Genomic DNA, 14,188 nt, shown 5'->3' on the forward strand with positions numbered 1-14,188 from the left:
ATATATATATATATATATATATATATATATATATATATATATATATATATATATATATATATATATGAGAGAGAGAGAGAAAGAGAAACGGCAAGGTAGTAGAATAAATATCATTGTCTTTTGACAACTAGGTTGTTGAACAACTTTGGCCAACCCAACATAAGAGAAAAGTAAATAAAAATAGAGATCCCCTGTAACCGTTGTTAGCAAATAGCAATTAAAAGTATGAATCAAATGGATAATTGGATATGGATTATAGTCTCACTTTGATTAATGTTACACTCATATATACGAAATGATATTATTAATTGATTCAAGAAAAAGTCTACTTAAATTAATTGCTTAAATAACAATGTCTTCTAAACATTTATCAAAGAAATTTTTATCACACTTTGATTTACAAGAAAGCCCTACGCAAATGTGTGCTTTGGATGAAGCTTGTCTTGTGACTCTAGATGACAAATGTCCATTAGTAGGCGATAAATCAGACTAAGTTGCTCATAGCTGACCAGCCCAAATCAAGAAAGCCAATCGAATATTCGAACTGAAAGTCGAACTTGAAACTCGGCATGCGGTTACCAAATCAAATGTACAAGTTAATTTTTTGCTATCAAAATTTTATCATTGGACATTTAGTTTTATTATTAATCAAATATTTATTATTTCATTTGTTTATATCCCAAAAAGAAGAGCAACCCCAAAACAAGCACCACTAACTAACAACTCTTCTATGCAAAGAAACATTCAAGAAATCATAAGCTGTTACTTTCATAATGACAACATGTTTGATTATATTTTTCTTTCAATTTTAATATATAATGTTATGGACTATTGAAAACTATTTGATTTATTCAACACACCTTAAACAATGTATTTTATCTTCCTATAAATACCCTCTTCACAATCTAAATTTTCACAACACACTTCCTCATACAACAAAAAGAAGAAGAAAATTAAAACAAATGGCTTCTACAAAACTCAACAAAGTGACCATTTTCGCTCTCCTTGTCTGCTTCATCCTAATTGCATCATATGGTGAGTACTCTCTATTCCTGTATGCTTTTAATTAGTACGAGGTTATTTGTCATTAGCGAGGATTATTAATGTTGTTGTGGAATCATATTAATGCAGAAACGCAAATGGTTGAAGCAAAGCATTGTATGAAATACAACAGTTGGGGTGGCGGCTGCCCCCCGATGCGTTGCGGCAATTGGTGCAAAGGCATGGGTGGCTACAAGTGGTATTGTCAGCATCAAAAGTGTTACTGCCAGTATAATTGCGGCAGCTAAATGAAAATATTTATATCTTGCACTATTTTCATACCACCAAAATAGTGCATCATATAATAAATCTTAGTCTATTATATAGTAAAAAGAAATAAATGTTGCTACATACAAATGACTCGAGTCATTTTATTACACGGCAACGATTGTTTGTTGTAACCTGTACACGTGACACTAGTTGTGTGTATTTTAATGTGTTGTATGCTAAATACTATTATTATTATACTATTTGAGATTTTAGTATTTACAAATTAAAGTTTGATGTTTGTTGTTCTAGTGGTGCATATGATATTATACTTTTGAAAACTTTATCATACTTTTGTTGGTTCCTGCTCGATTCGAGACTTGGCTCTGTAGCTTATCATAGAAGGATTAGATTAAATAGTTAATGTGTACTTACTTATTATCACCAATTGATTTTAAGGATATATATGATGTTCCAATTTATCGGAAATTCTTATCAGCATTACTATGAATCCAATCCAAAATATGAGCAATCATAAGACACTAGATTGTTTAGTCCGGATTTGGTAAGTACTACACTCTTAGAAATATTTAAGATTTTGCTATTTAAAAAAATTGCTCAAAATACATAGAAAATTGGCAAAAGAGTAAAACCAAACTAAAGATAATGACATAAATCCTTTGTGTTATATGGAGCAACCGCGACAGGCGGGTATTTAGAAATTGAACTATAATATGAAAGTGCTTTGAAGCTTATAACAACTAGCTTATAACCTTGTGTTTAGATGGCAAAGTAGTGGTTTGAGGCCTTAGTGAAGGCGATACTTTTCTAAATATGCCCAAAACAGCTTTTGGTATGTAGTTCACTTATCCACTTTAGTCCTCTCTTGATGAAGGTTTGTTCTGTCATCTTATCCGCTATCACATTTTGCTCTCTAAAAGTATGATCAATTCTCAATTTCCCATCTTATAGCAACTCTTTCTTACATTTCTCAATCAAATGTTTGCATTGAACCCCTTATTTGGTCTTCTACTCTTCTTCCTTCAAATATATGATTTTCATTAATTTGAGTTTCAACTTGAAAATATTCAATACAGGTTATGTCTTTGGTTTATGTCTGTTTTGATAATTGCAGAGGTAATCAAATCACATCGTTGTGTTTTAAGCAGTTGTACTGTCAACCAAACACTAACTATATATAATTTTGATTTTCATTCGTATTACGTAAACGCATAAACCAAACACACCGTACCGTAGCCTTAGTCTTTAATTTTTTGAAAAACATTAGGAAGGATTAGAATATGAATTTTGTTTTCTCTTGAAATCAAAATGTTAGTAAAAATCTTTAAAGTTGAAAAATTAGAAGTAATCGTTTTTTGTCTAAACAACAAAAACATGCTCATTTATTGACAACAAAATTAGTTGAAATTATTGTTTATTTAAAAAAAAATTGAATAGTCAAGTATCCAATCATCATTACTGTGTAAAGTGGTATTCTTTAAACCTATTATAAAGTACTTATCACAGTACTACTCAATAAACACATTTACATTAAGTGAACAAAATCTAAACAATATTTCAGTGGGTAAACTACTAGAAAGATATCAAAACAACACAATGAGGAAAATCATTATAGGAGGCAAGAGGAAGCAAAGTACATCAAATAAATTAAAGCAAACAAGAAAATTAAACAACGCTGGGAAGGCTGGCAATAGATGAGATCAGTAGGGAATGATTGTGCTCGGCAGTAAACCTGAAAGGTAGGCTTCGGCGCGCGGTTGAAGGTCATTAAACTTGGAATGGTGGTGATGATAGTAATAATGGTGGTGGTTGTGCTCGTGATAACCATCCGTTGCCTCCTGGGGATGGTTATAAGAGTTGGTTTGAGTCATTTCGAAGCGGTACGGTGTGTGGTTAATATTGAGAATGATGGGGGAAATTTATTTCAATATCAGAAACATTAAATGCAAACAATGCTTTTTTTTTTTTTTTTCAATATCAAAGCATTGGGCATTGAAATAAAAATCAATGTGTTTCCAGCTATAACTCAGAAGTCAGAAGTGATACCTTCCACTTAATCATCAATTTCTGCCATTTATTGATAGCCATGATGGTTTGAGAGATTGAGTAGGAGAATCACAGAAACTCGGGTGTGAAATGAAGGAGATAGAGATGCTGGTAACCAAAGATTTGTATATTGTTCACCCTTGAACAGAAACTAATCTAATTATTTAAATATTATTGTATGATGTGGTTAGCAACATATATTACTTTAGAATTGGAGCAAAACTCGTGTGCTGACGTAATTGGTAAATGGGCTTGTGAAATAGTAACTGGAAATTATACTGTGCACCACGGTGCACATTGCTATGTGCACCACGTACCTAAACGATGTCGTTTTGAGCATTGTAAACTAATCGTTCGTGTTTTTTGGAAATCATGTTTCCCGTTTCGGCCGGTCTCTGTATTTATGTTAATATTTTGTGTATTTCAGGCAATTATTCTGTGTATTCTAGGCAACCGTTCTATCTGTGTATTCTAGGCAACCGTTATGTGTATTCATGTTAGTAACACATGTTGTGATTTCATGTTAGTAACACATGTTGTGATGTGTTTGTGCATTCGAATGTTTAGGAAGATGAGTTCTGTGTATTTTGTGTAAATATTATGTGTATTCATGTTATTAACACAAGTTGTGATATGTTTGTGCATTCGAATGTTAGAAGGATGAGTTCTATGTATTTTGTGTCAATATTCTGTGTATTCTGGGCAAAAATTCTGTGTATTCTAGGCAAACGTTCTGTGTATTATAGATAATGATTATGTGTATTATAGATAATGAATTCCCTGAGTCATTCGCGTCCGCGTCCACTAACACCGAAACGACGTCGTTTTACATACGTGGTGCACATTGCTATGTGCACCGTGGTGCAGGGTATAACGATTGAATTGTTGGTGCCCATGGATCAAATCAAATATCTGTATGTAGGTGCTGTTTTTTCCTTTCAAGATCTGTGTGTTCATGAATGTCCATACTATACTTGCAGAATATGCTCCTTCAAGATAACAACCGATGTAGTTCAATTACTTTTCTCCCATTGCACTATGTAATACAAGTCCCTCTGTTAACAACATATCTAAGTTTGTTTGAAGCATTGTAGCAAACCCAATTTAGATGAACGGTGTATCTAAAGTTGAATCCCGCATGGGCAGGTTGTCACATGGATAAAGTGTGGGAAGAAATACGTACCAATGATCTAATCTCACTAGTTGCTGTGAGAGCAACCTTTCAAATTGAAGTGATGGGCTACTTGAGTGCAATAAGCAAATGTCTACCCTCTATATTACCTCATACTCTGTGGTTACATCCCTTAACACAAAAAAAACTAGAACCCAGGTCCGGACCATGTATTTTTTTGGGACATCCGGACACACAATCTGCTTATAAATGTCTCGATTTTGTCTCAAATCGGGTTTAATTACTTGTAAAGGCATGTACGTTTCGTCCTAATGTGTTTCCTTCCAGAGAGTTTCAGGTTATATGTTTACTGGGTTCCAATCTTCTAACCTACCACAACTTTTGTTTAAATCACCCATGACTACTAGGGAATTCGTATATACAGGTGCGTCATCCTCTACAACGTCGCCCACGCCAGTTGGTTCTCCGGCTGAGTCCTCTTCATCGGAATATGCTAGACCACAGTTGATGCACTCCGATTGGTTGTAAGTGGCATGGGTTTACCGTGTCAAGCGTAAATCGGATGGCTCGGTTGATCGATACAAGGCACGCCTTGTTGCTAAAGGATTCTTGCAGACTGCATGCTGGCCAGGATTACTTTGAGACCTATAGCCTAGTGATGAAACCGGTCACCATTCGTCTAGTTCTGACTATTGAATTGAGCAACCGTTGGGGTTTGCGCTAGTTGGCCAACAATAATGCTTTTCTGCATGACACACTACATGAGAAGGTCTGTATGGAGTAAAGCTATACTTATTATATGGTCAATTTTGTAGTAGTGTCTATATATGAACATAAATACACTTATCATGCACTAGGGAGGCTCGAGAACGACGCCTTGACGGCCACGTGTTATAAGACTCATAAATGTCCACTGAGATATCCAGCTTCATAAACCTAAGTGAGATTGCTCGAGAAGGTCATCCCGACCTGAATTGGTGGGGAGGGTTCCTCCTATAGTGATACGCTCCTACAGCCTGTAGTTAGCTCGATTGTTGCATTTAGTTAGGGGACGTCGAGCTATCTGGTCGACAAAGATCAGGAATGATCCCTCTCGACGACCTGTATGGGTACCGGGCGCTCGTATCGGATGAAAAGGGAGGTATGCTCGAGGAGTAATATATTGGTAAAAAAAATAACTTTTTTTTTTGAAAACGGTAATGAAAATAATTAATTTTAAATATTTATAAAATAATACTCCCTCTGTCCCATTTTACCTGTCCTATTTACTATTCATTGGTCAAACCAACTCTTTCTTCATTGCTTATTTTCGTTAGTAATTTTTTATTATTTTTAAATTTAATTTTTTGTGTTTAATAGTACTTAGTTTCTAAATATATAAATTTTATATATTAATACTAAACTTAATATTATGAAAAATTGGATTAAAAATAACTTCAGTCAAACTTCGTTAAACGAACCAGACAACCAAAATGGGACGGATGGAGTATATAAGTTGACATTTAAATATCATAATGTGGCAGGGATGATGTCAGCGCCACGCAAGCTAAGTTAACGGTAATATTAATAGTCGTTAACTATTGTCTTTAATTGTATAAATTTTTAAAGTACATGGATTAAATTGAACAAAGATCAGTGTTGCAAAAATCGTGCCAAGGTGCTCGACCGCTCGAGGATGGCCGAAATCGGCCTTGCCGTGGCCTACCGTAATAAGTAATACACTATTAATGTTATAATGCATTAAGTTATTAACTAATACTCTAATTTTCTAATACGTAATAAATAATAACTTAATAAAATAACAAGTAATAAGTACTCCGTCCGTCCCATTTTATGTGTCTGGTTCGGTTAACGAGCCCGATGTTATTTTTAATTCAATTTTTTATAATATTAAATTTAATATTAATATAAAAAATTTATATATTTAAAAACTACACTAAAAATACTATTAAACACAACAAATCAAATCTAAAAATAAGTAAAATTAATTAAAAATAAATAAACAAATTAAAGAAAAAAGAGTTTGTTTGACCAGTGAATAGTAAGTAGGATAGATAAAATGGGACAGGGGGAATAATAACTAAATTAAATTAATAAGTAATATACTAATAATTAATAAATAATAACTAATAATGTAATAAGTAATACACTATTAACTTATTAACTATTTAACTATTAAAGCGTAAAGAATTAAAATATTAAAGACTATACAATTATTAACACTTAAAATATTTTTTAAAAATTTTAAAATAATTTAAAAATAACTATATAATAAAAAAATCGGGGGCCTAGCGATTTTTGTAACATTGACAAGGACTAAATTGAAAGAAACGCTATACTGTACTATTGGACACCATAAACTATTGTTCTTTTTTTTTTTTTTTTTTTTTATAGAAAACTATTGTTCTTAATTGTATCATTTTTTAAAATACATGAATTAAATTGAAACAAAGTTAAAGTACAAATGACTAAATTGAAAAAACATTACAGTACATGGACCTCATAGATACTTGAAAAATGCTATGTATACTCTCATTTTCTACTCCCAACTTTTACTCCACACACAAAACCTTGATATAAACACTTGAATTGAGGTCCACATGAAAAAATAACTTATCAGAGCCCGCCAAATTAGAGAGTAAAATTGAAGGAGTAAGATTTGAGAGTAGATGTAGTAGAACTCTAGATAATTTGAACTTTAAAAATGTGACACGTGAATTGGCAATATTCAAATTAAAAGCTGTACCTTCATGAAATAAAATATGGAGTAATAATAGATTTAACTTCTCAATTAAGTTCGTCGCACATGGTATTTCTTATGCACTTTATCTTTCATGTATGGTTTATAGACTATTTATATAGGAACAAAGTTTTCTCATATATAATTTCTAAACTATAACATATGAGTGAAATTTATCCAATGTACACCATTAAATAGTGGTCGTTGATTTCTTGATCTATCTCGTCATAAAAAAAAAAATTGACTTTTGTTAATGTTATCTGCGGTATAGTACATCACCAATTACGTACATCCGGAGCTCCCTTTGACTTCATTATTAGTTAATTATAAAATGCTGAATGGAACAAGTCCATTTTACTATGTGACGCAAACACACCATGTCAATAGGTAATCAATATAATGGACACAATTCATTCTATTTGGCAAGATGGAAATACTGATTGCGTTAAGCATAAAATATATAAAATATTAAATGCGTATGTATCTTCACATTTAAGACTAAGATTGCATTTCTATGCACATCATTGTGAGACAAATAGATATATGCACAGATTGGATATCATCTCGAGTTGAAACACAACATTATTTTAAATTTGTGAGTTGAAAGCTGATTTTTTGAATATCGAATATGTACCAAAAAAAAAACAAAACAAAACAAAAAATAAAAAACAAACAATATCATAATCTTCTCTCAACATGTAGGGTTGAATAATTTCATTTTGTAACATGTACAACATAAAAGGAAAATGAAACTTAACAAATAAAACAAACATAGTGTTCACGATGAAATTATATTATACTCCATAGAAAATAAGGCAAACGCAACATGCATGATTGCTCCTTGGGGAGAAAGTCACCATAGATGAATAAAAATAAAAATGAAAAGAAGCTATATATATCTTCACATAGGATGGATGAACTGGTCAGTTTAATCAAATTAAAGATGTAAAATTCTTCTCAAATTTGAACAATTCTTTTCTAGCTAATTCAAAATTTGTAGGATAGGATTGACAACTAGGTTGTTGAACAACTTTGGCCAACCCAACATAAGAGAAAAGTAAATAAAAATGGAGATCCCCTCTCACCGTGGTTAGCAATTAAAAGTATGAATCTAATGGATAATTGGATATGGATTATAATCTCACTTTGATTAATGTTACGTTCATACGAAATTATATTATTAATTGATTCAAGAAAAAGTCTACTTAAATTAATTGGCTTAAATAATAATGTCTTCTAAACATTTATCAAAAAAAAATTTATATCACACTTTGATTCACAAGAAAGCCCTACGTAAATGTGTGCTTTGGATGAAGCTTGTTTTGTGACTCTAGATGATAAATGACCACAAGAAGGCAGTAAATCAGACTAAGTTGCTCATAGCTGACCGGCCCAAATCAAGAAAGTCAATAGATAATTCCAACTGGAAGTCGAACTTGAAACCCGGCGGTTACCAAATCAACTGTACAAGTTAAGTTTTTGCTATCAAAATTATCATTGGACATTTATTTTTATTATTAATCATATATTTATTATTTCATTTGTTTATATCCGAAAAAGAAGAGCAACTCCAAAACAATCACCACTAACTAACAACTCTTCTATGCAAAGAAACATTCAAGAAATCATAAGCTGTTACTTTCATAATGACAACACATGTTTGATTATATTTTTCTTTCAATTTTAATATATAATGTTATGGACTATTAAAAACTATTTGATTTATTCAACACACCTTAAACAATGTATTTTATGTTCCTATAAATACCCTCTTCACAACCTAAATTTTCACAACACATTTCAATTCCTCATACAACAAAAAGAAAAAGAAAATTAAAACAAATGGCTTCTACAAAACTCAACAAAGTGACCTTTGTCGCTCTCCTTGTCTGCTTCATCCTAATTGCATCATATGGTGAGTACACTTTATTCCTATGCTTTTAATTAGTACGAGATTATTTGTTATTAGCGAGGATTATTGATGTTGTTGTGGAACCATATTCATGCAGAAACGCAAATGGTTGAAGCAAAGCATTGTATGAAACACAACAGTTGGGGTGGCGGCTGCTCCCTGATGCGTTGCGGCAATTGGTGCAAAGGCATGGGTGGCTACAAGTGGTATTGTCAGCATCAAAAGTGTTACTGCCAGTATAATTGCGGTAGTTAAATGAAAATATTTATATTTTGCACTATTTTCATACCACCAAAATAGTGCATCATATAATAAATCTTAGTCTATTATATAGTAAAAAGAAATAAATGTCGCTACATACAAATGACTCGAGTCATTTTATTACACGGCAACGATTGTTTGTTGTAACATGTACACGTGACACTAGTTGTGTGTATTTTAATGTGTTGTATGCTAAATACTATTATTACTATACTATTTGAGTTTTTATTATTTACAAATAAAAGTTTGATGTTAGTTGTTCGAGTGGTGCATATGATATTATACTTTTGAAAACTTTATCATATTTTTGTTAGTTCTTGCTCGATTCGAGACTTGGCGTTGTAGCTTACTATAGATGGATTAGATTAAATAGTTAATGTGTACCTACTTATCACCAATTGATTTTAAGGATATATGATGTTCCAATTTATCGGAAATTCTTATCAACATTACTATGAATCTAATCCAAAATATGAGCAATTATAAGACACTAGATTGTTCAGTCCGGATTTGGTAAGTACTACATTCTTAGAAATATTTAAGATTTTTCTATTTCAAAAAATTGCTCCTTAAAATACATAGAAGATTGGCAAAAGAGTAAAACCAAACTAAAGATAATGACATAAATCCTTTGTGTTATATGGAGCAACGGCGGTAGGCCGGTGTTTAGAAATTGAACTATAATATGAAAGTGCTTTGAAGCTTATAACAACTAGTATGTAATAATTGCTCGAATTAATTACATACTCAAAGGCTTCTACAATATTAGTAATATTCATCAAAAAAAAATTCAAGGGAACATATGATGTGATCAGTAGCACCGGAATCAACAATCCATGTAGAAGATGTCAAAGTGAGAGAATTAATTTGAATAGTATCATTGTACTTGGTTTAAGAGCGTTCATCTCTTCTCAAAACGTGCGACACTTAGTGTAGTAGTCATTAACAAACACATTTCCTTGCTTCAAACTGTAAATCTCATTTTGGAGGGAAGAGATCTTATGCGGATCACGTTAATAGAAACACCTTTACTGCCTTGGTGGGGAACATCCATCTCTTTTCTAAATATGACAAAAACAGCTTTTGGCATGCAGTTAACTTATCCACTTTAGTCCTCTCTCTTGATGAAGGTTTGTTCTGTCATCTTATCCGCTATCGCATTTTGCTCTCTAAAAGTATGATCAATTCTCTTCCGATAAATTTCGAAATGCTCTTCTCCGGTTGTTCTAGCTAGTTCGTCGAGAGTAAAATAGCTTGAGTGCTCAACTATATCAATATAGCTTGAATGTTCAACTATATTACTATAATATATTTTATCTTAGGAGACTGACTCTGCATCGCTCCTACCATCTGGAGGTAGCGAATTGATTTTAAGGTGAGGACTTGAATTTTCCGTTCTTCATTCTTTCTTCCCGTATTTTCTAAATTTTGAATCTCATTTATTTATTGTTTTATCAACTTATTTGTCCTAGCATATACATGTTGTAATTGCTTGGATTAGCTACAATTGCAACGACTCCTACATTAAGTGTAACAGCTCCCACATATTTACGCATTATTATTGATTGCCCTTTGGACAATTTGACCTGTAATGCTTCGAGTTGGATTCGAAGCCGCGTAATTATCATATTATTCCATCAGGGACATTTCTTAAACTTCTCCAAGCTTGCAAAAAACTATTATTTTTAATAGAGATTGGGTAGTAAGGTTTTGCCACATCTACATAAAATAGAATAAGGTGGCAAATTAATTATCTAGCAAGACATTAGGATTTAAACTTGAAATGGTACACTAAAATTATATTTGTAGTTTCATCTTTTCTAAGTACCATAAAATTTTGAAAGCATATATAATATCACATGCACCTACCAGAACAATATCGAATTTTGCAAATATTAAAATTAAAACTCAAATACGGCTCATTATACATATAGTAATGATAGTATTCATCACACAACACACATTAAAATACACACAACTAGTGTCACGTGTACATTTTACAACACACAATTGTTGCTCTGTGACAAAATGACTCGAGTCATTTGTATGTAGCAACATTTATTTATTTTTATTACATGATAGAGTAAGATTTATATTATGATGCACTACTTTGGTGGTATGAAAATAGTGCAAGATAAAAATATTCCCATTTAACTACCACACTTATATTCGCAGTAGCATTGTTTACTCTTACAATACCACTTGTAGCCCCCCATGCCTTTGCACCAACTCTTGCATTTCATCATGGGGCAGCTGCCGTCCCAACTTTTGTGTTTCATACAATTCTTTGCTTCAACCATTTGTGTTTCTGTATTCATATATGATTCCACAATAATGTTAATAATCCTCGTTAATAACAAATAACCTCAACCGTACTAAAAGCATAGAAATAAAGTGTACTCACCATATGATGCAATGAGGATGAAGCAGACAAGGAGAGCAACAAAGGCCACTTTGTTGAGTTTTGTAAGAGCCATTTTGATCTTTTTCTTCTTCTTTTTGTTGTATGAGCTAGGAAGTGTGTTGTGAAAATTTAGGCTGTGAAGAGGGTATTTATAGGAAGCTAAAATACATTATTGAATTGTTTAAATAATTAATTTAAGATGTGTTGAATGGATCAAATAGCTTTTAATAGTCAGTAAATTCATATATTAAAATTGAAAGAACATTATGAAAGTAACAGCGCACAGCCCTATCCTTTTATGTTTGAATATTATGGGAACAACAGCAACAATGTTTTGAATATTATTAAAAATATTTAAATAATTTCAATAATCTTGAGGTATTGTAATTGATTACTATATTGTGGTTCTAGTTAATGTAAAAGATTAAAATTTTATTTTTTTATATTTGATTAAAATATATGTAAATATAATTATTATGAGATGTTGTTCTATTGGAAGTTAAAATTTGAGTTTTACTTATGAGTTTTCAATTTTCATGTGATAGAGGCTATAAGTATGATGGTGGAGAGCTAGTGACCTGGAACAATTAGTTAGGTGGATCAATGGTGTGAGATGCCTTGATAAATAATTTTGAAGAGAGAAAGAGGTAAAAGGATTGGAGGTTAGAGTGAAGTATGTCTTTAGGGAGTACAATTATCTCGTGGTTTTAAGTGTTTGTCTGTTTGGAGTCCCAGCCAAGGTTCTTATTTGATGATTTCTTAGGTGTTTCTTGCCAAGAAGAGTTGTTAGTTAGTGGTGCATGTTTTGGGGTTGCCCCTCTTTTCCTCATACTAAAAAATATTTCTTTAATAAATATTTGATTAATAATTAAAATAAATTTCCATTGTGAATGATTATTTTCATTCATAGTCAAAAATTATTAACCAGAATAGTTGGTTTGGTAACTGCAAAGTTCTAAGTTTAACTTCATGTTGAAGTTATTTTGTTGCCTTTATGATTTAAACTGGTCAGCTATGATAACCTAGATTGTTTTACCTCTTTGCGATCATTAACGACTAGAGTTACAAGGTAAAATTCTTTAGATACCAGAATAAGGCTTTCCCATAAATCAAATTGTGATGACAAAATTAATAAATATTCATAGGACATTATTATTTTAGTCAATTAATATAAGAGACTTTTCTTGAATTAATTAATAATATCATTTCGTATAATCATTATTCAAAGTGAAATTATAATCCATATCCAATTATTAATTACAAACTATTCATACTTTTATATATAATTGCTAACAATGGTAAAAGGTACCTATATTTTTATTTACTTTTCTCCAATATTGGATTGGCCATAGTTGTTCAACAACCTAGCTAGTTATCAAAAGACAATGATATTTATTCTACTACTTTACCTTCACACACACATACATATAACTTTTATGTTATCTATGAACATAAATGTTTTAAAAGGTTATGAAAGATGCATATAGTAAATTGTAAGGGACTCTCATACGCAACCATCTATATATATAGTTGATTGGTATATGAATTAAGATAGCTTTTATATATATATAAACATGTCTAATATGATTTCTCTAGTTACGAGTTCAAAATTCTCTAATGACCTCGGATAGATGAAGATGAGAATCATCCTATCACATTGCCACTATGTTTGAGTCTTAACAAATATATCCAAAGGCTTGAGTATGAATTTCACCTTACCCTAAATCCCCCAAAAAAAAAAAAAAAACAACAAAAATATTATTTTGATCGAACTTGTTGCATAAGTTCTTTTTAGTGTGGGTGTTTTTACCTCTCCGGTGTAGTTTACGAATTATTACCATAAATAAAATTTGCCAAATGTGCACACTCTCACATAGTGGCTAAGAGTTTCCCTAATCACAATAAAATAAAATAAAATAAAAAAGTTATCCCAGTTTCTATCAATTAATTATTAGCACCCTATTCATTCAAATTCAAGTTGATTACTCAAGTTACATCACTTAGTTTTACCCAATCAACATACATGAAAGAGATTGATGTCCTATCACTATGTTGTTTTATTTTTTAAGCTCCATTATTTCATTTTGTGTAGTACACGTTACATAATGAAATTATTCAACCCTACATATTAAGAGAATATCATGCATGATGCTATTTGTTTTTTGTTTTTTTTTGTTTTTGTTTTTTTTTTCATTCATAAAACATTTGGTATTCCACCAAGGCAAGAGAAAAAACCTAACTGACCATATAACCGAGGAACAATAAACAATTTGATCATTTTTTTTTCCGGTCATTTATTGGTTATGACATTAAACTTTGTTTTTTTTTTTTTTTTTTTTTTTTCATTAGTCATTGGTAGGTTTGAACTATTTTGGTGGTTAGGAGCTGAGTTCAATGGGCATTACGGGTGTGCAACATTTGATT

General features: G+C 31.5%; 3 long non-coding RNA genes across 3 annotated transcripts; 2 read left to right on the top strand and 1 right to left on the bottom strand.

The window, feature by feature from the left end:
* Window positions 1-921: 921 nt before the first annotated feature.
* Window positions 922-1,557, top strand: LOC116003069. Its single transcript, XR_004094608.1, has 2 exons — window positions 922-1,035; window positions 1,132-1,557. It is a non-coding gene; the product is annotated as an uncharacterized LOC116003069 (long non-coding RNA).
* A 7,425-nt stretch (window positions 1,558-8,982) lies between these two features.
* LOC116003079 lies at window positions 8,983-9,621 on the top strand. The gene is made up of 2 exons (XR_004094611.1): window positions 8,983-9,102; window positions 9,197-9,621. It is a non-coding gene; the product is annotated as an uncharacterized LOC116003079 (long non-coding RNA).
* Window positions 9,622-11,261: 1,640 nt separating this feature from the next.
* LOC116003116 lies at window positions 11,262-11,879 on the bottom strand. Its single transcript, XR_004094620.1, has 2 exons — window positions 11,765-11,879; window positions 11,262-11,668 (listed from the first exon to the last, which is right to left on the bottom strand). It is a non-coding gene; the product is annotated as an uncharacterized LOC116003116 (long non-coding RNA).
* Window positions 11,880-14,188: the final 2,309 nt, after the last annotated feature.

The sequence above is a fragment of the Ipomoea triloba genome, chromosome 13 (assembly GCF_003576645.1).
Source record: "Ipomoea triloba cultivar NCNSP0323 chromosome 13, ASM357664v1".
NCBI lineage: Eukaryota > Viridiplantae > Streptophyta > Magnoliopsida > Solanales > Convolvulaceae > Ipomoea > Ipomoea triloba.